Source organism: Anabrus simplex, chromosome 4, assembly GCF_040414725.1.
Source record: "Anabrus simplex isolate iqAnaSimp1 chromosome 4, ASM4041472v1, whole genome shotgun sequence".
NCBI lineage: Eukaryota > Metazoa > Arthropoda > Insecta > Orthoptera > Tettigoniidae > Anabrus > Anabrus simplex.
In genome coordinates, this window is record NC_090268.1 from 46,217,541 (window position 1) to 46,240,352 (window position 22,812).

Below are 22,812 nucleotides of genomic sequence, written 5' to 3' on the forward strand. Positions count from 1 at the left end.
GGGCTCGTCCGGGATTTGAACCCGGGACCTCTCGCACCCTAAGCGAGAATCATACCCCTAGACCAACGAGCCACATAAAGGACGCAGCGAGTGAAATTAAATGAACGTAGAATACGGGCACAATCCTGTTTTCTTCGCTTTGGGCTAGAGTAAACTTCACGGTTATATAAGACTGTTGGAAAGAGCAAAGCTGCGGCACGCTTGGAAACCGTTACCGTGAATTGGATCTCAGGTCTTGTTCCGATCCCTTCCCCACCTCAATATTTTTTAAAAGGCGAATGCTACGGCTGTACCTTAACGAAGGCCACGGCCGCTTCCTTCTCTCTTCCTTGTCTATCCCTTCCGATCTTCCCATCCCCCTACAAGGCCCCTGTTCACCATAGCAGGTGAGGCCGCCTGGGCGAGGTACTGGTAATACTCCCCAGTTGTATCCCCGACCAAGAGTCTGAAGCTCCAGGACACTGCCCTTGAGGCGGTAGAGGTGGGATCCCTCGCTGAGTCCGAGGGAAAAGCCGAACCTGGAGGGTAAATGATGATGAATAAATAAATAAATGTCCGCCTTTGTGGTTAGTGTGATTAGCTGCCACTCCCGGAGGCCCGAGTTCGATTCCCGGCTCTGCCACGAAATTTGAAAAGTGGTACGAGGGCTGTAACGGGGCCCACTCAGCCTCGAGAGGTCAACTGAGTAAGGGCGAGTTCTATTCCCACCTCAGCCATCCTCGAAGTGATTTTCCGTGGTTTCCCAGTTCTCCTCCAGGCAAATGCCGGGATGGTACCTAACTTAAGCCCACGGCCTCTTCCCTGTCTATTCCTTCCAGTCTTTCCATCCCCCACAAGGCGCCCGTTTAGCATAGAAGGTGAGGCCGCCTTGCGAGGCACTGGTCCTCCTCCCCAGTTGTATCCACGACACAAAATCTCACGCTCCAGGACACTGTCCTTCAGGCGGTGAGGTGGGATTCCGAGGGAAAACCAACCCTGAAGGGAAAACAGATTACGAAGAGAAGTGAAGAAGAAATTATTCCAATCACTAACTCCTCTTCCTACAAACTAATATTTCCCCCCAATTTGTCCTCTTGAATTCCAACGTCATCTTAATATGGTTATATTTCCTAATTGTAAAAGCACCAATCAAACTTATTCGTCTACGCCATCTCTCCACTGACAGCTCGGAACATACCACTGAGTCGAACTGCTCGTCTCCTTTCTCCCAAGTCTTAGCGTAACGGTGCAAGCTATAGATCTGAAAACTACGGCATTGTGATCCTCTCGGACTCAGCGAGGGATCCCACCTCTACCGCTTCAAGGGCAGTGTACTGGAGCGTGAGACATTGGGTCGGGGGATAAAAATGGGGAGAATGACCAGTACCTCGCCCAGGCGGCTTCACCTGCTATGCTGAACAGGAGCCTTTTGGAGGGGTGGGAAGATTGGAAGGGATGGACTAGGAAGAGGGAAGGAAGAGGTCGTGGCCTTAAGTTAGGTACCATCCCAACATTTGCCTGGAGAAGTGGGAAACCACGGAAAACTACTTCAAGTTGACCTACCGAGGCTGAGTGGCCCTCGTACCACTTTTCAAATTTCGTGGCAGAGCCGGGAATCGAACCCGGGCCTCCGGGGGTGGCAGCTAATCACACTACACTACAGAGGTCTTCAAGATCTATTGTGTTAATTTGGTGCATCAGTTGCCTTACAGAGGATAGTTGCCTCGTTGTACTTCCTCTTAAAATAATAATGACCACCACCACAATCCTGTATATACTGAAATGTGCTTTAATGATGTAGCATGAGCTCACAAATCTTCTTATGATTACCTTGAACGTTTTCAATTATTATTTTTAATTTTTAACGCATGACTTATATTGCCGGTAGTGTCCGAGGACATGCACGGCTCGCCAGTTCTGCAGCTGCTTTCCCCGGTCCACCCCATAGGGGTGAGCTCCATGTACTACTTATGTGAGGGTGTTGCATGTGGGTGTAGGTGTAGGTGTAATTGTACGGGATAGGAATGAGAGGGAAGTGGTTACGGCCATGAGATGAAATGTCGTATGGCTTTTAGTGCCGGGATATCCCAGGACGGGTTCGGCTCGCCAGGTGTAGGTCTTTCTATTTGGCACCCGTAGGCGACCTGCGCGTCGTGATGAGGATGAAACGATGATGAAGACAACACATACACCCAACCCTCGTGCCTTTGGAATTAACCAATTAAGGTTAAAATCCCCGACCCGGCCGGGAATAGAACCCGGGACCCTCTGAACCGAAGGCCAGTACGCTGACCGTTCAGTCAACGAATCGGACACCATCTCGGTATTTGGCCGGAGGTGAAAATGGGATCATCAGGATCAGTCCCTGGATTTTCGGGAAACAGAAATGACAGACCAGCATCTTCCTAAGATGCTTTTGAAGAATTTATGCGTTTCCATGTCTGGGAGGGAAATGCATTGTTTAAAATGGCACTTCACGCGATATTTATTATTATTATTATTATTATTATTATTATTATTATTATTATTATTATTATTATTATTATTATTATTATTTGGCCTTAGGTACCATGTACTGGCATTTTTATTTGAAGCTATCTAGGCTGCCTGAGTGTTAATTTAGACATTCCACTTTACTATTCCGCATTTTACTCTTCTACCTCTAATCCACGGAGGAAGCTTAGGGTTTTTCAGCGAATGTTGCATATGTGAGGTATATGTTGTAAGGGAGCAACATTGTGATTTCCCAACCTGGAAGTGGGAAGGGTTCCTCGTGTGAAGGAAATCCCGAGTAAACTCCCGTCCTTGTGGAAACACAGCAAGCAGAGTTTAACATAAAAGCTTAAATTTCCTACAGCTTATTGGTGTTTGGATATTTATTTTCCGCCAGTTCCTCTTAAAACTATAATCACCACTACTCACCACCACCTACCACTACCATGGAGGTAAGATTGTCTTCGAATCACTGTTTCATTAGGTATCTACTTATTTGGTGTATTACTTTAAAAAAACCTTTGAATACTGAATTTTATTTTCTTTCCTTCTTAATTCGCTTACCTTCCAGGGTTGTTTTTCCCCTCGGACTCAGCGAGGGATCCCACCTCTACCGCCTCAAAGGCAGTGTCCTGGAGCCTGAGACTTTGAGTCGGAGATACAACTGATAAGAATGACCAGTACCTCTCCCAGACGGCCTCACCTGCTATGCTGAACAAGGGCCTTGGTGGGGGATAGGAAGATTGGAAGGGATAGGCAAGGAAGAAGAAAGGAAGCGGCCGTGGCGTTAAGTTAGGCACCATCCCGGCATTTGCCTGGAGGAGAAGTGGAAAACAACGGAAAAGCACTTCGAGGACGGCTGAGATGGGAATCGAGCCCACCTCTACTCAGTTGACCCCCAGAGGGTGAGTGGACCCCATTCCAGCTCTCGTACCACTTTTCAAATTTCGTGGCAGAGCCGGGCATCGAACCCGGGCCTCCGGGTGTGGCAGCTAATCACACTAACCATTACATCACAGAGGCGGACTGAAGGAGTACAACATTGACTATGGCACCGCAGTCACCATCCTGCAAGAGGTACTTCTTTTAGTTGTCTCTTTCAATAGACAAGGAAGTAATCACCTCCCACCCACAGGAGGTCTATGGATTCTTGTTGGTTTACTTGGCGTACCTAATACGACACTGCATGCCATTCATTTACCACTGAAGTACATTGACATTAAAATTTAATTAAAATGTGTTCTTGTATTTCTGGCACATTGGTCTAGGGGCATGATTCTCGGTTAGGGTGCGAGAGATCCCGGGTTCAAATCTCAGACGAAATTCTTTTTATTTCATTTGTTTCCTTCTGTACTCTAATGACAAGGAAACATGAGAAACAAGTCGACTACAGTCTCCAGTAATGGACGTTGCTGTAGCAGTCAACTGACGTGGTTTAGCAGCCTGGCTCGTAACCAGTAAAGACATTGTCTTTTCTTATGCAGACCTACCTGATCTTGTTTAAATAATTATTAATAATAACGAAAAACGAATGACATTACATTAATAATGTCATTAATTTATCTTTCCATCCTCGCTGACCGTGTGGCGAAGTGGTTTCGGGCACATAGCTGTTAGCTTGCATTCAATAGATAGTGGGTTCGAATTTCACTCTCAGGAGCTCTGAATATGTTTTTTCGTGGTTTCTCATTTTCACGCCAGGAAGATTGTCTTCATTTAAGCTCATCCCTTTAACTATCTGCACATTCTTAAGCACAGAAAATGATCTTTCTACGTCACATGAAGTGACAGATGCATACCTAAATGAAGACATTTGGGACAAAGTGAGGTCAGAATGTACGTCTTTTTCATTTTCACCACAATACATATTTTGTAAGCTTTACGAATTCTAAATCAGGGTTTGAACGGATCACTTTGTTCAACGTATGTCTAGCTGCCGCAGCTACTTCTCTGTGCGATCATGGCAGACACATTTGAATGTCCTCAATAACTAGTAACTATTGCCTTCTGTGATAACAAAGACGTGTGACAAGTGAGAGTTCCGGGTAGGAAAATCCAGGATAACAACGGAAGAGGAATCAGTGCAAAACCAAGTTTTGTAAGCTGCTAGCTCAGTAACGCGGCGTCCCAGAAGTACGATACAAGTTTGGTTTTGTTCGTCTAACATAGACGAAGAAATGATCCGTCACTGAGTAATGCACAATTGATGGTTCGATTTATAACAATGTATAACTGGGACAAGCCGCCTCTGTGGTGTAGTGGTTAGCGTGATTAGCTGCCACCCCCGGAGGTCCGGGTTCGATTCCCGGCTCTGCCGAAATTTGAAAAGTGGTACGAGGGCTGGAACGGGGTCCACTCAGCCTCGGGAGATCAACTGAGTAGAGGTGGGTTCGATTCCCACCTCAGCCATCCTGGAAGTGGTTTTCCGTGGTTTCCCACTTTACCTCCAGGCGAATGCCGGGATGGTACCTAACTTGAGGCCACGGCCGCTTCCTTCCTTCATCCTTGCCTATCCCTTCCAATCTTCCCATCCCCCTACAAGGCCCCTGTACACCATAGCAGATGAGGCCGCCTGGGCGAGGTACTGGTCATACTCCCTAGTTGTATCCCCCGACCAAGAGTCTGAAGCTCCAGGACACTGCCCTTGAGGCGGTAGAGGTGGGATCCCTCGCTGAGTCCGAGGGAAAAGCCGAACCTGGAGGGTAAACAGATGATGATGATGATGATGATGATGATGATGATAACTGGGACACCTTATTCCCATGAATTACAGAGTTCGACGTGGGGACTTGCAGCTTACGTCAATGTTTACTCAAACATCATTTAAGTTTGTTTTTTTTTTTCCTTTACGTCGCACTGACACAGATAGGTCTTATGGCGACGATGGGATAGGAGAGGTCTAGGAGTGGGAAGGAAGCGGCCGTGATCTTAATTAAGGTACAGCCCCAGCATTTGCCTGGTGTGAAAATGGGAAACCACGGAAAACCATCTTCGGGGCTGCCGACAGTGGGGTTCGAACCCACTATCTCCCGAATACTGGATACTGACCGCACTTAAGCGACTGCAGCTATCAAGCTCGGTACATCATATAAGAATGTGCTTGGTTAATTGGATTAGAGGACCTCTACCTTATGTACTAACTTGGAATGTCAACATTCTCTCCGTAACAGACATACTGTATAACGTAGAAAAACGGTCCCAAATTCTGCAAGCCAACAATCATAAAATGCAAGTTGACATTATTTATGCGCCAAAGTCAGAAGGATAGTCATATTATGCAATATTAAACGTCCAAATATTCGCTATTAAATCCAAAATCTTCAAAATATGCATTATGCATGAATTTTCTCAAAACATGTAAACATGCCGGGAGAAAGAACGGTTATTTGGAATCGTTAATCCATAAACCATAAAACGAATATTAGCAAAGTTTGAGAATTGTAAACAGCTTATTTAAAAACGTACATTTGCATGGAAATCCGGGTTCTAATCATAAGAGTCGACAATATCTTACTTGGCTACGAGCCACGCTGCTGAAACACGTCTGTTGACTTCTATAGCAACGTCCATAACTGGAGGCTGTTGTCGACTTGTTTTGCATTTTTCCTTGTCGTTACAGTCCAGAAGGAAGAAAGTAAAAATTTGGGCTCGTCCGGGATTTGAACCCGGGACCTCTCGCACCCTAAGCGAGAATCATACCCCTAGACCAACGAGCCACAGAGAAATCATGCCCACTTTAATTAGGTTTTAACGTCAGTGTCGTTCAGTGGCAAATTACTGGCATGTAGAATGGTAGTTAGTTACGCCAAGTAACCAACAAGAACCTTTGAGGATCGCAACAAAGAGGGGTTTCCCGAAAAAATTTGAAATGCAAGTGGAGTCCTTTCCATTGTTGTAAAGAATTCGTTCTATTTACTGATTGATTAAGAAAACCTACATGTGAGGGTTGTCCAAAAGTAACCAAACATTCATGTAGCCCCTAATCTGTGCAAGTGCAGTAATACTTGTAAACCGTTCATTCCTGCAAGGATATCAACAAATGTGTTTTCCCGAAATTACAAACCATGTCCTTTCCTCACATTTCACACATAAGAGAAGACATTTGCCAACGGCCGTAGCCGTGTTGAAACACCGGATCCCGTGAGATCTCCGAAGTTAAGCAACATTAGGCGTGGTCAGGATTTGGATGGGAGTGGGGTAAGGGAATGGAGGAACGGAAAGGAACTGCCCACACTTTCTTTCTTTCTTTCTTTCTTTCTTAACCTCTTTACTCTCCAGCGTTGGCTTTTCCCTAGGACTCAGCGAGGGATCGCGCCTCTACCGCCTCAAGGGCAGTGTCCTGGAGCGTGAGACATTGAGTCGGGGGATACAACTGGTGAGGATGACCAGTAACTCGCCCAGGCTTCCTCACCTGCTATGCTGAAGAGGGGCCTTGGTGGGAGATGGGAAGATTGGAAGGGATAAACAAGGAAGAGGAAAGGAAGCGGCCGTTAGGTACCATCCCAGCATTTGCCTGGAGGAGAAGTGGGAAACCACGGAAAACCACTTCCGGGATAGCTGAGGAGGGAATCGAACCCACCTCTATTCAGTCGACCTCCCGAGGCTGAGTGGACCCCGTTCCAGCTCTCGTACCACTTTTCAAATTTCGTGACAGAGCCGGGAATCGAACCCGGGCCCCCGGGGGTGGCAGCTAAGCACACTAACCACCACAGAGACGGACACTGGCCACACTACCGTACGTAACCTCCGGCTCAGGCGCACCTTTGCGGAGGTTCGGACCTGCCCTCGGGCAGAATACACCCTCCTTACCTTAGAAGACATTTAAACACCATTCCGGCTCTTGTTATTACCATCACGGATAATCCTTCACAAAGTAGGTTCTGTCCTTAGAGAACAGATATTTCCCGTGGACGGCTATATGTTGTGCTCATCAGAATGGAGTTCAAGGAAAATGTATACATTTTCTGACAGCGAGGAACGTTGACGTCCGCCGTCCCAGCTCTGCCACGAAATTTAAAAAGTGGTACTTGAGCTGGAATGTGTCCACTCAGCATCGGGGGGTCAACTGAGTAGAGGTGGGTTCGATTCCCACTTCAGCCATCCTGGAAGTGGTTTTTCGTAGTTTCCCACTCCTCCTCCAGGCAAATGCCGGGATGGTACCTAACCTAAGGCCATGACCGCTTCCTTCCCTCGTCCTTGTCTATCCCTTCCAATCTTTCCATCCCTCTGCAAGGTCCCTGTTCATCATAACAGATCACCCCCCCTCCCCTTTGTTGCGATCCTCTTGGCAATTTTCAGTCACAAAATATTCCTGCATCTTTGTAGTTTAGTGGTTAGATGTGCAAGCCAACTTGTAGCTTCATGCCACCGGTACTGGTAAATTACTGGTCGTAAAATATTTTCATTCCATACCCTGAAGGGATAAGGCGGGCCTCCTAGAGGGTTACGGCCTCTCTCTCAGACCACGGAGATTTGAAGCGGTGGTTTTTAGGTGCGGGGGAGACAGCCGTGGCCTGTATAATTATACGGCCCGGCAATTTCTTTACTCCACGAGAATAAAAAATCAGGGAAAACCATTCTCAGGACACATAAAACACGTGGTCAGGAATAACACAAAGTATCACACAATAAATAAATCGTAATTTGTCGAAATCGATCTCGAAGATCAAATCTCACACTCGTAATCATATACTTTTACTCAAGGACTCCAAAATTAAATGATTACCTGATCTCTGAATTAATACCCCAATGACACTAAGTTCAATCACCACGAGGTATAAATTTAAGCTCCAAATACTACCGACATATTGATCGAAAATGGAAAATATTACCACATTAGATTCGTATTACACATGTCAACTCACAAATATCAGAATATTCTTTAAATTTTCGAGGATGATGTCGATAAGACACGGATAAACTTTCAATGATTACCACTGCCATGAGTACGTAAATCTGCAATTCCCTACGACTCAAATATCCAACGGAAATCCACATATCAACACATTTCATCTGGAGAGTAATTAATAGAAGAAATATAAGAAATATTGTAGAGCAAATGATAAGCTACAAGACCACACCACTACAGAAAATATGAAATAGACAACTACATAGAACAGATATCTAGTATAAGATGTAATCGACTTAAACTGAAGACTTCATGTTAAATGGCGTGTGGCTTTTAGTGCCGGGAGTGTCCGAGGACATGTTCGGCTTGCCAGGTGCAGGTCTTATGATGTGACTCCCGTAGGCGACCTGCGCATCGTGATAAGGATGAAATGATGATGAAGACGACACGTACACCCTGCCCCGTGCCAGCGAAATTAACCAATTATGACTGAAATTCCCGACCTTGCCAGGAATCGAAACCGGGACACCTGTGACCGCTAACAATTTAGCCATGGAGCCGGACGACTTCATGTTGAGTGATGGGAAGTCGTCCTTAACTGGCAGGTTTAAAGTGGATGTCCCTGCATTTCTTCTCCGTTGGCGACGGTCTGATGATTTAAGAGCTCATAGTGGAATGGATGTTGAACACGGCGCATGTCGCCTACGCGTGTCAAATCAAAAGACCTGCATCTGATGAGCCGAACATGTCCTCGGACACTCCCGGCACTAAAAGCCATACGCCATTTCATTCCATACAGCCATTGATTAAGGCGTTTATTCTTCAACGAGTACCGTGCTAGTAACAAGGGTTGCACTAATTCTTCCTTCTTTCCTTGTTTCTTTCTTTCTTTCTTTCTTTCTTTCTTTCTTCCTTCCTTCCTTTCTTTCTTAATCCGTTTACCTCCAGGGTTGGTTTCTCTATCCGACTCAACGTGGGATCCCACTTCTACAGCCTCAGCTTCGTCTTGGGAGGTCAACTGAGTAGAGGAGTTTCGATTCCCACCTCAGCCATCCTCGCAGTGGTTTTCCGTGGTTTCCCACTTCTCCTCAACGCAAATGCTAGGATGACATTTTGCAAATGATATTATCAATATAAGAAAAGATCTTCATTGGGGTAATCACATAAATGATACTGTATTTAAAGGATACACATCTCTACAGGGTTGTAGTAAAGATGTAAAGGAGAGGGCATGCAAGTCTCTGTCAAGACCACAAAGAGAGAATGGTTCCAGAGTTTGGGACCCTCGCCAGGGTTACTTCATTCAAGAACTGGGAGGTGGAAAAAAAACAAAACAAAGAAAAGCAGCTCGATTGGTTCTGGGTGATTTCCGACAAAAGAGCAGCGTTACAAAAATGTTGCAAAAGTTTTGACTGGGAAGACTTGTGAGAAAGAAGACGAGCTGCTCCACTAAGTGGTATGTTTCTAGCTGTCAGTGGAGAGATGGCGTGGAGTGACATTAGTAGACGAATAAGTTTGGGTGGTGTCTTTAAAAGTAGAAAAGATCACAATATGAAGATGAAGTTGGAATTCAAGAGGACTATTGGCCGCAAATATTCGTTTATAGGAAGGGGAGTTAGTGATTGGAATAACTTACTAAGGAAGATGTTCAATAAATTTCCAATTCTTTCGAAATCGTTCAAGGAAAGGCTAGGAAAAACAAGAGATAGGGAATCTGCCACCTGGGCGACTGGCCTACATGCAGATCAGTAGTGATTGATTGATTGATTGATTGATTGATTGATTGATTGATTGATTGATTGATTGATTGATTGATTGATTGATTGATTGATTGATTGATTCCAGTGCTCAGACCATAACATTAAAAAAAGATGTCGGCCGAAGTAGCCGGACTGCTGGTATTGGCTAACATGAAAATATCACTTACATATCATATCAATGGCGGTAATTTAACATGATAATTGTATAATCATAAGCTTTGGGCTTGCATTCAGGAGGTAATGGGTTCGAACCCCACTGTCGGCAGCCCTGAAGGTGATTTTCCGAGGTGTCTCAATTTTTACACCAGACAAATGCTGGGGATGTACCTTAAAACCACGGCCGCTTTATTCCCACTCCTAGCCCTTTTCTATCCCATCGTCGCCATAAGACCTATCTGTGTCGGTGTGACGTAAAGTAACTTGCAAAAAGAAAAAAAAGTAACATACTTATGAAAATCACTGTTGCACGTATGAAAACACTTCGCCAACACCTACCCATTACAAAACATGGTACCTAACTTAGGCCATGGCCGTTTCCTTCCCTCTTCCTTGTCCATCCCCCCACAAAGCCACTGTTCAGCATAGCAGGTGACGCCGTCTGGGCAATGTACTGTTCCTCCTTCCCAGTTGTATCAGCCGACCTAAGTCTTGCGCTCCAGGACACTGCACTTGAGGTGGTAAAGGTGGGATCCCTCACTGAGGCTGAAAAACCAACCCTGGAGGGTAAACTGATTAAGGAAGGAATTAAGAAATTATTTCAACAAAATCAGGTTCATAGAAAGGTCAATGTCTTACTAGGTGTGAGTCAGGCTGCTAAATCACGTTAGTTGACTTCTGTAGCAACGTCCATAACTGGAGGCTGTAGTCGACTTGTTTCGCGTGTTTCCTTGTCGTTACAGTCCAGAAGGAAACGAAGAAAATAAAAATTAGGGCTCGTCCGGGATTTGAACCCGGGACCTCTCGCACCCTAAGCGAGAATCATACCCCTAGACCAACGAGCCAGACGAATACCAGCGCATTTTAATTAGGTTTTAACATCAATCCAATTCATTGGCAAATTACTGGCATGCAGGATCGTAGTTAGTTACGCCAAGTAACCAAAATAATCTAATGACCTCCTGTACGTGGGAGGTGAATACATTTATGTCTGTTGAAAGAGACAACTAAAAGAAGTATCTCTCGCAGGCTGGTGGATACGGGGCCATCGTCAATTTTGTACTCCTTCAACTTACCCCTCCGAGCAGAGTGGGCTACGGCTTAACAGCGGCTACTTTTACTAGCCTTGCACCTCTGCATTCGGGAGGCGGAGGGGCTGTTCCCCACCGTCCGCTGTCCTGAGAATGGTTTTCCGTGCTTTTTTATCCTCGTGGACTAAAGAAATTGCCGGGCCGTACAATTTTACAGGCCACGGCCGTCTCCCCCGCACCTCAAAACCACCGCTTCAAATCTCCGTGGTCTGAGAGAGGCCGTAACCCTCTAGGAGGCCCGCCGTATCCCTTCAGGGTATGGAATGAAAATATTTTACGACCAGTAATTTACCTGTACCGGTGGCATGAAGCTACGAGTTGGCTTGCACATCTAACCACTAAACTACAAAGATGCAGGAATATTTTGTGACTGAAAATTGCCGAGAGGATCCCAACAAAGGGCGGGATTTCCGAAAAATTTGGAATTGCAAGTGAAGTCCTTTCCATTACGGTAAAGAATTCGAACTATGTATTCATTGACTATAATTTCAGAAAAACCTACCTGTAAAGTCAGGACTCGAGAATTCATAAACAGGGCGAGTTGGCCGTGCGGTCAGAGGCGCGCGGCTGTGAGCTTGCAACCGGGAGACAGTGAGTTCGAATCCCACTGTCGGCAGCCCTGAAGATGGTTTTCCGTGGTTTCCCATTTTCACACAAGCCAAATGCTGGGGCTGTACCTTAATTAAGGCCACGGCCGCTTCCTTCCAACTCCTAGGCGCGACGTAAAGCCACTAGCAAAAAAAAAAAAAGGAATTCATTAGTGCGGCGTGGGGTCGAACATAGACCATAAATGATTAAAGACTAGAAGATCTAGGAAACTGTAAGTCTGCATGCAGGTAGCCCCTAATATGTACAAGTGCAGAAAAACTTGTCAACCGTAAATTTCTGCAGGGATCGCAACAAAGCGGCTTTCCCGAAATTGCAAAGCACGTCCTTTTCATTATCACAATGGTTTACATTTCACACTCCAAAGAAGGCCGTTAGCCATCATTGGGGTTCATATTGTTACTGTTGCGGGTTTTCTTTGGTTTACAGAGGTGTAAGAAGGTGACGGGGTGAATGGGTAGACAGAGAAAAAAGCAAAGTCATCTCCGTACAGGCCATGAAGGCCCTTGGAGGAGTGGAAGGTAAATGCTTCCACTATCCGTAACGTCGGCCGTGGTGGGTCGAATGGTTAGCTCTATGCCCGGCCGTCTTTGCCCCCAGGAATTAACTTGGTACTCATGTTTGGTGTAGGTTGAGTGAACCTCAGTGCCATGTTCAGCTCCGGAAGTGGAAACCTCGTTTCTTAAATTCTACGACTTCCTGACGGGGATTCGAACCCACATCCTGCCGGGCGAACCGAGCACGTCTTTACCCTCTCGGCCAGGCAGCCCATCGGGCAGAGAAAAGATCGGATTATAAATGAAAGCACTGAATTCTGAAATTTCATTCTTCCTATGAGTTAAAAATTTGATAGATAATCTGAATGAACAACAACAAATGACAGTTAAATGGAATAACGATGAGCTCGTCAGCTCTGATAACAACAAATAACAGTTAAATGGAATAACAATGAGCTCGTCAGCTCTGATAACAACAAATAACAGTTAAATGGAATAACAATGAGCTCGTCAGCTCTGATAACAACAAATAACAGTTAAATGGAATAACGATGAGCTCGTCAGCTCTGATAACAACAAATAACAGTTAAATGGAATAACGATGAGCTCGTCAGCTCCGATAACAACAAATAACAGTTAAATGGAATAACGATGAGCTCGTCAGCTCTGATAACAACAAATAACAGTTAAATGGAATAACGATGAGTTCGTCAGCTCTGATAACAACAAATAACAGTTAAATGGAATAACGATGAGCTCGTCAGCTCTGATAAAGGACTTAAAGTCAAAAAGCAGGTACAATGGAGAAGATTTTCGATACAATAGTTTACAAATGAATGAACATGGTGCCTCTAAAGGTACATTATTTTAAAGAGCATATTTGCTCCACTCACTTACTTACATCATATAGTACTTTGAGCTTCAAAGATTAATACCATCCAGCCTCTTCGAGGTACTAATTTCTTATCCAAAGTTACACTGGGTAAACTTCAAAAACTGTGTTTACTCTCGTTTTAGCTCGACAGTCTATTGCACACCCGTCTTTAAATAATGAGAATTTAATAGGGACAATGAGTGGTCCATTCTAAATGGCCTAGATACAGGGATGGCGAACCTTTTCCAACTTGTGTGCCAACTTTGGTCTGGAGTATTATTTTCAACTGGCTACTGTGTCACTGGTTACTTTCGTTTGTAATGGTTATAATTCCCTTCCTCCACCCTCCCCCCTCCCACTCACCACCGCTCACGCCGATTTCCATCCCTAATTCCAAATTATGTTCCATAATATGTTATTACGTATATATATAGTAAAATAATACATTTGAATGCATGTTTCATGGTCGTATTTTGCGAATACCGCAAAAATACATAGTAGCTATGTCATTTTTGTTAGGTTCATAACTTGTTGTCCTCAATAACACAAGAGAAGCACTCAGATCTGAGCCAAGACGGTTCCTAACTGTTGACTTCACAACGTTCATTGCAGAAAACAGCTGCTTGTAGTTGTATGGTGTCCCAAACAAATTTAAATAGCGCTGTAGCAAGTTTCTTTATGGCCGAGAACATTTGTGGGAGGCTGTTCCACTGTTCAGGTATTAAGTTCTCCGGCTTCTGGAGAGAGTATTTACCATCAACAGCACACTCGATTTTCACCAATGCTTCAACAAGTTGTACGAACTTTTTTCACCCATGTAATGCTTTTTAAAATTCAGTCAACTCCATTTTAAAACTGTCAGTATCTAACCACTTAAATAAAATATAAAAATATAAAAAACGGACTCATTTATGCAATATGAGCTGTTGAAATAAAGTGCAATAATTTCTCGAAATCTCGAAATTGGGATAATCTCTTGGGAACTATTTGTCTTAAAAAATTCAAAACAATAAACTGTTACTCGCTAAGAATAATTACGCGATACTGGCAACCACACTCACGTCAAACTTCACTAATTCACTGATGTGGGTGAGGGAATGGCTCGTCAGCCGCATCTGACATTTATCTCACTTGACTTCCGGACCTATCAGTGTATCAGTGTTGCAGTGTTGCTGTAATACCCGTCCAAACGGAACGAGAATTTAGGTTTTCGGTATTTATTTCTTAAACCTAGAACACTGACTATACGTTGCACTAGATATGTATATTCTACAGTACAAAAGGTAACATAAAAAGTTTAATATGTGCATGTGGTGTGCCACCGAAATCGTGTTTGCGTGTCACCTAGTGACACGCGTGGCATAGGTTCGCCATCCCTGGCCCCTAGAAGTACCAAAGAAAAGGTTTAGGACGATCGGCCGTAAACAAAATGCTAGAGTGGAAACACTTGTGCTCCTTTTGAAATGCACTTAAAATCCTACACGGGCTTATGACCCGAAGTTAGAGGCTAGGCCTGTACTACAGAGTGGTGACAAGATGATAAAATATTAAGTTCCAAAATGTTTTAAAGAATTTTGAGTTTTAGAATATCATAGTCATCCCCATACCAAGTTGAATGGGAATTAATAGATGGTGAACACTATTTGTTCCCTAAGTTACGTATTTCCCAGCAGGGATTTGAACAAAGTCTTCAGACTTGCCTAAAAATTTACATTTAAAAGGTGATATTAAACTCTAGAATTTTACAATAAGAAAGAAGTTTGAAACCTTCCCCTCAAGTTATCTGCCTGGAGCTATCACATATTAAAAGATGTCTGCCATTACCTTGAGCTGTTGGGCCTTACGAGAACGGCAAGGCTGCCCCGCCTCCAATTACGCCGTGCACACACTTAGACCAGAGCGACGAAGATGGCAAAACGGCCCTAAAGCGCCCAGCTTGTATAGCAACTCAGAGGGGAAAGGTCTAGAATTCTCTTGACCTAGGCAGAATGTCTGTACACACCCCCAGTATTAATTGGCTAGAAAAATATAAACAAAAAATTCTGATTGGTTCATAATTTGATAAAGAAGGAAGCCGTAATAGTGCTGACATCCTCAGCACATAAAACAGAGCAATCTACAAACACTTAAGATTTACCAACTTAGACAATAGCAAATGAATTGTCGGTCCTTCCGCCAGAGAGGGCACATAGGCCGATAGTAGAGACATCTAAATATTAGACGTCCAAGTATCTTAAGATACATAGTTCAGGGTTCAAAGCACAGATGGCCTTCTAGAAGGCGCGCAGTTCAAATGGACGGAGAAGGTGCACCCCTGATACAATTACCATCACGGATAATCCTTCACAAAGTAGGTTCTGTCCCTAGAGAACAGATATTTCCCGTGGACAACTATACGTAGTGCTCGCCAGAATGGAATTCAAGGAAAACTGAAATATTCCCAGACAGCGAGGAACGTTGACGTGTTTGAAGTATTATGTATAAAGTCATGACTTTTTCGCATTAACGATAAACGCGACAAAAAACATTATGAAGCGATTTTGAGATATCCTCACGAAACCTATGATAATGGTTAAGAAATATTATGATTTTTATTTCTGCGAATTGCAGTGAATTACAACAATAAGGCCATTTTGAAGCGAAATTTACTTATTTTGCGATAAGTGCGAAACCTCAGCGAAATTCATGGAAAATAATGAGCTTGTGACTGTATTCCAATATTAAGTGTGTGAAGAGAAAAGCAAGACACTATAGAGCATCCAGCGTTAAGAAAAGACTACAGGCCTTATGGGCTTTTACTTCTGTTGGTGTTACCCACTTTAGTTCTACATGTATATAAACATTATAATGAATTCCTATCAAAATGTATACTTTTTCTTATGAAACAAGGATTGGTTGTGCCATACAATACTAAATAAGACGTAAAATCATTTTGATATCTTTGAGTTTATCCTTTTAAATATCGTATATGCGGTTCAGTACACGGAACAGCCGGCCATGCTTGTCGCATTGCGCGCCACATTTCAGCGTGTAGTGCGGAAGTGTGTACAGTAGACAACACGTGTAATAACTCAGCTTAACCACTGCGAATCATCATTGGTGAGGTCAGTGCGGCATGTTTCCTTTTTTGTGTGTGTCACTCATTACAATGATTGGGAGATATTCGGCAGAGTGAAGTGATCGTCTTCCTGGGGCGCATAGTGTTTTGTTATAAATACAGTATAATTTATTGTGTTTCATTTTTCGTGTATTGCATTGCTTTTGGTTGTGTGTATCGTGTATAGTTTTTGTCTGTTTAGTATTTTTTATATAATCAGTCAGCGAGTAATACATTTAAATTATAGCTGAACATGTGAAAAGGATAAGTAGTGAAGTTGTCAGGAGAAAGGAACGGCAAATGGTGCTTAATTCATTTTCATATTTGAAAACAAAGCATCCAGGACGAAGTGTAAACTAGGTACTAGATAAAGCCGCAAAGTTTTTAGGAATTTCGAAGACTTCTGTCTTCAAAATAAGGATGGAAGCCAGCGAAGGGCACTCCAGAGTCCCAGCAAGAAGCGGGAAAGGAAACAGTTAATTCGCAGTAATTCCAGACTCATTAAATACCATGATTTTGTCAGAAGTGGAATACGGCGCACTGTTCATGAATTCTATTTTAGAGATGAACCGCCAACTCTGAACACAATCGTCACTTCCGAAAAACAGCAACTCCGAACTACCTGATTTTAAGAAATCATACGAATAGGTCATTCAGCATTCCGTATTTTATGTTGCGGAAGAATATTTAAGTTATCGTATTTTGTGATAAACATGAAGCCCTTGCATCTGTTGTCACTTACGAGAAACTTTATCTGAAATGAGCTGAAGGATACGTCACCGAGACAGAGATATCTCGCCGTCAGCTTCCTGTGTTGTAACCACACAGTATATGCCTTAATAATGAAATGTTTCTGGGGGCTAATAGACTCAGCACTGCGCTCCCTTAAAGCAACAACGATCATGAAACTTTCTCAGATATAAGAAACAAGACAATCATTTCGGTTTCTGGATATGCATATTATTATTATTATTATTATTATTATTATTATTATTATTATTATTATTATTATTATTATTATTATTATTATTATTATTATTATTATTATTATTATTATTATTTAGTTCGCATCCCTGCATGTTCAAACTCTTCCTCTATTTCGAATGATACAGTCAGTGGGCTATTATCCTTAGAAACGTTATGGCAAAACGAAATTTCATTAATTACTGAAGATAATCTGGCATTTATATTATTATTAGTCTTGCAACAGCTGTACCAAGCGTTGTATAATTTTATGTCATGACTGTATTTCGCAAGCAGTGTCCGAGCCGCGCTGAGTGAGCGAGTATGGCAACAGTGGAAGGCAGCAGGCCCATAAGGCCTGTAGTCTTTTCTTAACTCTGGATGCTCTATAGGGGCGTAGCCAGTGGGAGGGGGAGGGGTGGAGGTTAGTGAGGGAACCCCCGCATGGAATTTACAAACATAAAATAAACAGGCCCACCTCTGTGGTGCAGTGGTTTGTGTGTTTACCTGCCACCCGCAAAGGCCCGGGTTCTATTCCCGGATCTGTCACGAAATTTGAAAAGTGGTACGAGGGCTGGAACGGGTTGCACTCAGCATCGGGAGGAAACAGAGCAGAGGGGCTTACAGGCCATGTTTAACCTTTTTATATCTTTATACCTTTCCCACCTCAGCCATCCTCGAAGTGGATTTGATTTATACCTTTATATCTTTTCCACCTCAGCCATCCTCGAAGTAGTTTTCCGTGGTTTCCCACTTCTCCTCCAGGCAAATGACGGGATGGTATATCACTTACGGCCACGGCCACTTCCTTTCCTCTTCCTTGTCTATTCCCTCCGATCTTTCCATCCCACCACAAGGCCTCTGTTAAGCGTTGCATGTGCGGGCACCTGGGCAAGGTAATGGTCCTCCTTTCCAGTTCTATACTCCCGACCCAAAGTCTCACACTGCAGGACACTGCACTTGAGGAGGTATAGGTGGGATCCCTCGCTGAGTCCGAGAAGGAAAAACTAACCCTGGAGGTTAAACAGATTAATAATAATAATAATAATAATAATAATAATAATAATAATAATAATAATAATAATAATAATAATAATAATAATAATAATAATAATGTCCGCCTCTATGGTATAGTGGCTTCGATTCCCGGCTCTGCCACGATATTAGAAAATTGGTATGAGGGCTGGAACGGGGTACACTCAGCCTCGGGAGGTCAACTGAGTAGAGGTGGGTTCGATTCCCACCTCAGCCATCCTAGAAGTGGTTTTCCGTGGTTTCCCACTTCTCCTCCAGGCAAATGCCGGGATGGTGCCTAACTTAACGCCACGGCCGCTTCCTTCCCTCTTCTTTGTCTATCCCTTCCAATATTCCCATCCCCCGCCAAGCCCCCTGTTCAGCATAGCAGGTGAGACCACCTGGGCGAGGTACTAGTCATTCTCCCCAGTTGTATCCCCCGACCCAATGTCTCACGCTCCAGGACACTGCCCGTGAGGCGGTAGGGGTGGGATCCCTCGCTTAGCCCGAGGAAAAAAACCAACCCTGGAGGGTAAGCAGATTAAGAAATAAATAATAATAATAATAATAATAATAATTGTACCGGGCGGTACACCTCTACACCGTTTATTTAAAAGTTGCGCCAGTTGAAACTCCTCTTCTGGAGGAAGGTTGAACTTTATCTACTCTATTAATTCTCTACTTTCTCAGAAGATGTCACCACGTGGAAAATTTTGAGTTTTTGAACTGTGTCACTTTTGATGTGTTTTTGTTTCGCTTGAAGTAAGAAGTGTGAACTTTCTCTTCTAGAGGACACTACTGAAGATCAACAATAGTGCACCCTAGTGCGGAGTCAAAGAACTATTTTGTTGGAGAAATTTTTATTTCCAAAGTTTGTTTCTTGTTAAATTTCTTTCTGTTATGGTTTAAGTTGGCTGTATACCCCTCTTTTTCCCCTTGTTTTAGATTTATCCAATCCCGAATTTCTTTTAGTAATTTCTGACCAATCTGGTGTATCTTCCCCCAACTTGTATCTGTTGCGGGGTCCTATCCAATAAAAACATTGTGGGCGGGTGTTTTCTTTCCCCTAACGCCTAGAAACTTCCGCGAGAGTATTTAAACTGCTGATTTTTGGGTCTCTGGGCCACTTCTGTTCCATCTTTCAGTGTGTTAAGTACCTAGCAGGAGGCGGGAGGCGCCTCTTTCTTCGGCAGCGGTCAACAATAAGGTAATGGCCGATTAATAAATTCTTTCTTTTCTTGCTCAGCAGTTTAACTCTCGGGGCGGGTGCGAAGCGTTCCACCATGTAACCTTTTCCTAAAATGTAACTAGTCTTTTCTTCTATTCTCTTGAAAAGCTACATACTGGGATAGAGAGTGCTAACCCTCTCGAGCTCCCACTCATAATGTTTTGAGGTGAACTTATTGTTTCTCAACCTATTCTTCGATAACGTAAAACAAATTGTTCTTTTCTAAGTCACCTCTGTAGTATGGGATTAGCCCTTGCATCAGTGGCCTAAGAGCCAAAGTAGGCCTTAAAATTAAAGTGTATTAGGAGTGCAAGTTCGCCTCCTCTCAAATTGTTTTAGAGGTCATTTAATTAACCTGCTTTTCATTTAATAGACCTCAGTAGATTGGGTATTTTACCCCTGGGTTTGTGTCCGTTGTGGACAACTTGAAGGTGGAGTTTGGTGTGGCCTGGGAGAGGCTTAAATTAAAGAGCGTGTGGCTCTTTTGGAAACGGAGTGTTGTGTGCCTCGAGGAGGCTTAACTGTGTAATTTGGAGCAAGTGCTCCAGGGTTTGATTGGGGTCTTCTGCCCCTTTGTTAAAATTTGTATATCGGAAAGTTGGGCTAGTTGCTCAAGAATTGTGAACTCAGGGCTCGAAGCCCAAACTCTGTAACCCCTGTAATTGTACATTTCAAATTGTGTTTCGGCTACTAAGTACCTGTTCTTTGTTATTACTTAATATTGAAAAGAAAATATAACCTCGTTAAATTTTACATTAACTTTGATTCCGTAGTTTGAAACCCATTCACGCCCGCACCTTCTTACACCTCTACCTACCGCTAAAACACGGTAACAAGTGGTAGCAGAGCGTGGTTGAATGGGTCTCAATTTAGCCCCTTTTGACGGCTAAACATTGTTTGTTCCGAACTCTAACTATTTTCCCAGTTGCTGGAATTTTTTGAGTTTTTCAAAATTGTTCTGTCACCATGCCCGGCCCTCGCGATGTTCTCCTTCTTAACTATTTGCGCAAGGAGGAGTTGATCTATGAATTAACTATCAGAAATGTGCAATCTGGAGGCACGGTTGCAATAGACACTAACAAGCTTAGAGAGTCCCTTGATTTGCCCATTTCCATCCCCAATTTGGGAGAGAAAGAAATTGATGACTCTCTTTCCACGATCACGGAGAATATTACTGGGCTAGCTTCTGTAGTTAGTTTTTTTGATGAAAATGATCCGTCTCCTAATCAAATTAAGCGTGTGCAAGGCAGGCTATATCATTTTTCGAATAGGGTTAACGATCTGTTGTCTCTAAAACTGAATGACGTTCAGAGGAAGGAAGCTAGTACGCTCCTGGAAAATATTTCTGAATTATCTAGTAAGGTCACTCAATTGTTAACTGGGGAAGTTCCTCCCAAATCTGATCAACCCACCATAGTGAATGCAGGTAGTGAGGAAGCGCCTCCCAAGGGAGAAGTTAATAGGATAACCGTTGCTGCTCAAACTATCCCTGCCCCATTGGACAACGAATCTGAACGTCGTGCATCATTGAGTAACATCCGTTCTGAATTGACTTCCTTGCCATTGAAACCTTTACCTACTATGTCACCCGGATTTAGTAGCTTGCCTCATCCATTGGCAATGTTGCTCAGAGGTATATCCAAGTTTTCTGTTAATACCACCAGTGACGTAATTTCATTTTTAAGATTTCTAGTGGAATTTCAGGATCATGCCCTTGTTTTTTCTCTGTCTCCATGTCAAATCTTGCAAATTATCTATCCGTATGCTATTGGTATTCTCTCCGACAAAATAGTAAGAGCCATAGCTGAACAGTCATCCATCGAAGATTTTCATGCACATCTACTTGCTAATTTTATTCCTGCCCGCGCAAGGTCATCTCTGATTCAGAAATACTATTATCGAGTACAGAGGTTGGATGAAAACTTGGCTGATTTCATACAAGACATTAAGTTTTATACCAGGGTGTTTGCTCTTCACTTCCCTGAGGACCAAATTGTACAAGCTATTGTGGAAGGCATTTCACCATCTTATAGGTCATACTTGTGTTTTGCGGCGTGCCCGCAAACTTTTTCTGAACTTGAAGCGTTGGCCGTCTCAGCGGAAGGAGTTAGATACGCCGATTCCTTGCGTGTAGCGAAAGAACCCCCGCCTTCCTTTAGTAACACTCGGCCTCCACCTCGCCGACCAGTCACACCCCGTAAATGTTATGCTTGCGGGTCGCCTGACCATCTTCGCAATAAATGTCCATTGGTCAAAAGTAGTAGGGCAAATAATGGAGCTGGTTCAGCACAAGGCTGTTTTAAATGTGGGGCCTTCTCACATATCGCCAAGAATTGTCCGAACTCAAATAGCACCCCCTCCTGCTCAACTTCTGGTGCAAATTCCATCTATGCCAATAATAAAAAGTGACTAGTGGCTTCGGTTGAGTCGACTAATCCATCTTCCCGAGACTCAGCTCCTAGTAAACAGATTGTAAATGCAGAGAACGATCAGCCTTCAAATTCATCTTTTGAATGCCCTAAAGAATGTCTTAGGATTGCGGCGGATACCCCCGCACCTGTTCCTTTTCTTAAGATTGAGGTAAATAACGAGCCTATAACAGCTCTCTTAGATTCAGGTAGTGTTTGTTCGATTATTGCGGCTGAATGGTATTCTAAATTGAAATCGGTTTGTAAACTTCCTGACTATGTCTCTTCTCCTGTTCAATACGTTTCGGCTAATTCATCTCCATTAGAAATTCTAGGTTCCTTACTGGTCAAAATTCGTGTTTTTAAGTTTACATGGAAAATTAAATTGTTTGTGGCCAAGCAATTGTCTTGCCCCATTATATTGGGAGCTGACTTTATTTCTCACACTGGTCTTGTGCTCGATCTCCAGTCTAGGTCGTGCACATTCAAATTTGCTTCTAGTTGTAAAATACCACTATTAAAGTGTAATTCTGTGTCATGTTCTTCTATTTCGCCTACCCAGGATGAGATGTTGTTAGACCTTAGACATCTACCTGAGGAGCAGGCTGATAGTATTCGCAAACTGTGTCAGTCGTTTCCCGAGGTGTTCTCTGATACTCTTGGTGTTACTGACCTTATAGAATACAAAATTGAGGTTACGGATTCGATTCCTGTCCGTTTTCCACCGTATAGGCTATCTCCACCTAAAATGAAGGCTCTGAAGGAAATCATCGATCAGGTGTTGAAGGACGGTATTAT

The 22,812-nt window shown here is 43.4% G+C and overlaps 3 non-coding genes across 3 annotated transcripts; all 3 read right to left on the minus strand.

The window, feature by feature from the left end:
- On the minus strand, positions 1 to 72 carry TRNAP-AGG (transfer RNA proline (anticodon AGG)). Its single transcript has one exon. It is a non-coding gene; the product is annotated as a tRNA-Pro (tRNA).
- A 6,044-nt stretch (positions 73 to 6,116) lies between these two features.
- Positions 6,117 to 6,188, minus strand: TRNAP-AGG (transfer RNA proline (anticodon AGG)). Its single transcript has one exon. It is a non-coding gene; the product is annotated as a tRNA-Pro (tRNA).
- Positions 6,189 to 11,009: 4,821 nt separating this feature from the next.
- TRNAP-AGG (transfer RNA proline (anticodon AGG)) lies at positions 11,010 to 11,081 on the minus strand. Its single transcript has one exon. It is a non-coding gene; the product is annotated as a tRNA-Pro (tRNA).
- Between the last annotated feature and the right edge of the window lie 11,731 nt (positions 11,082 to 22,812).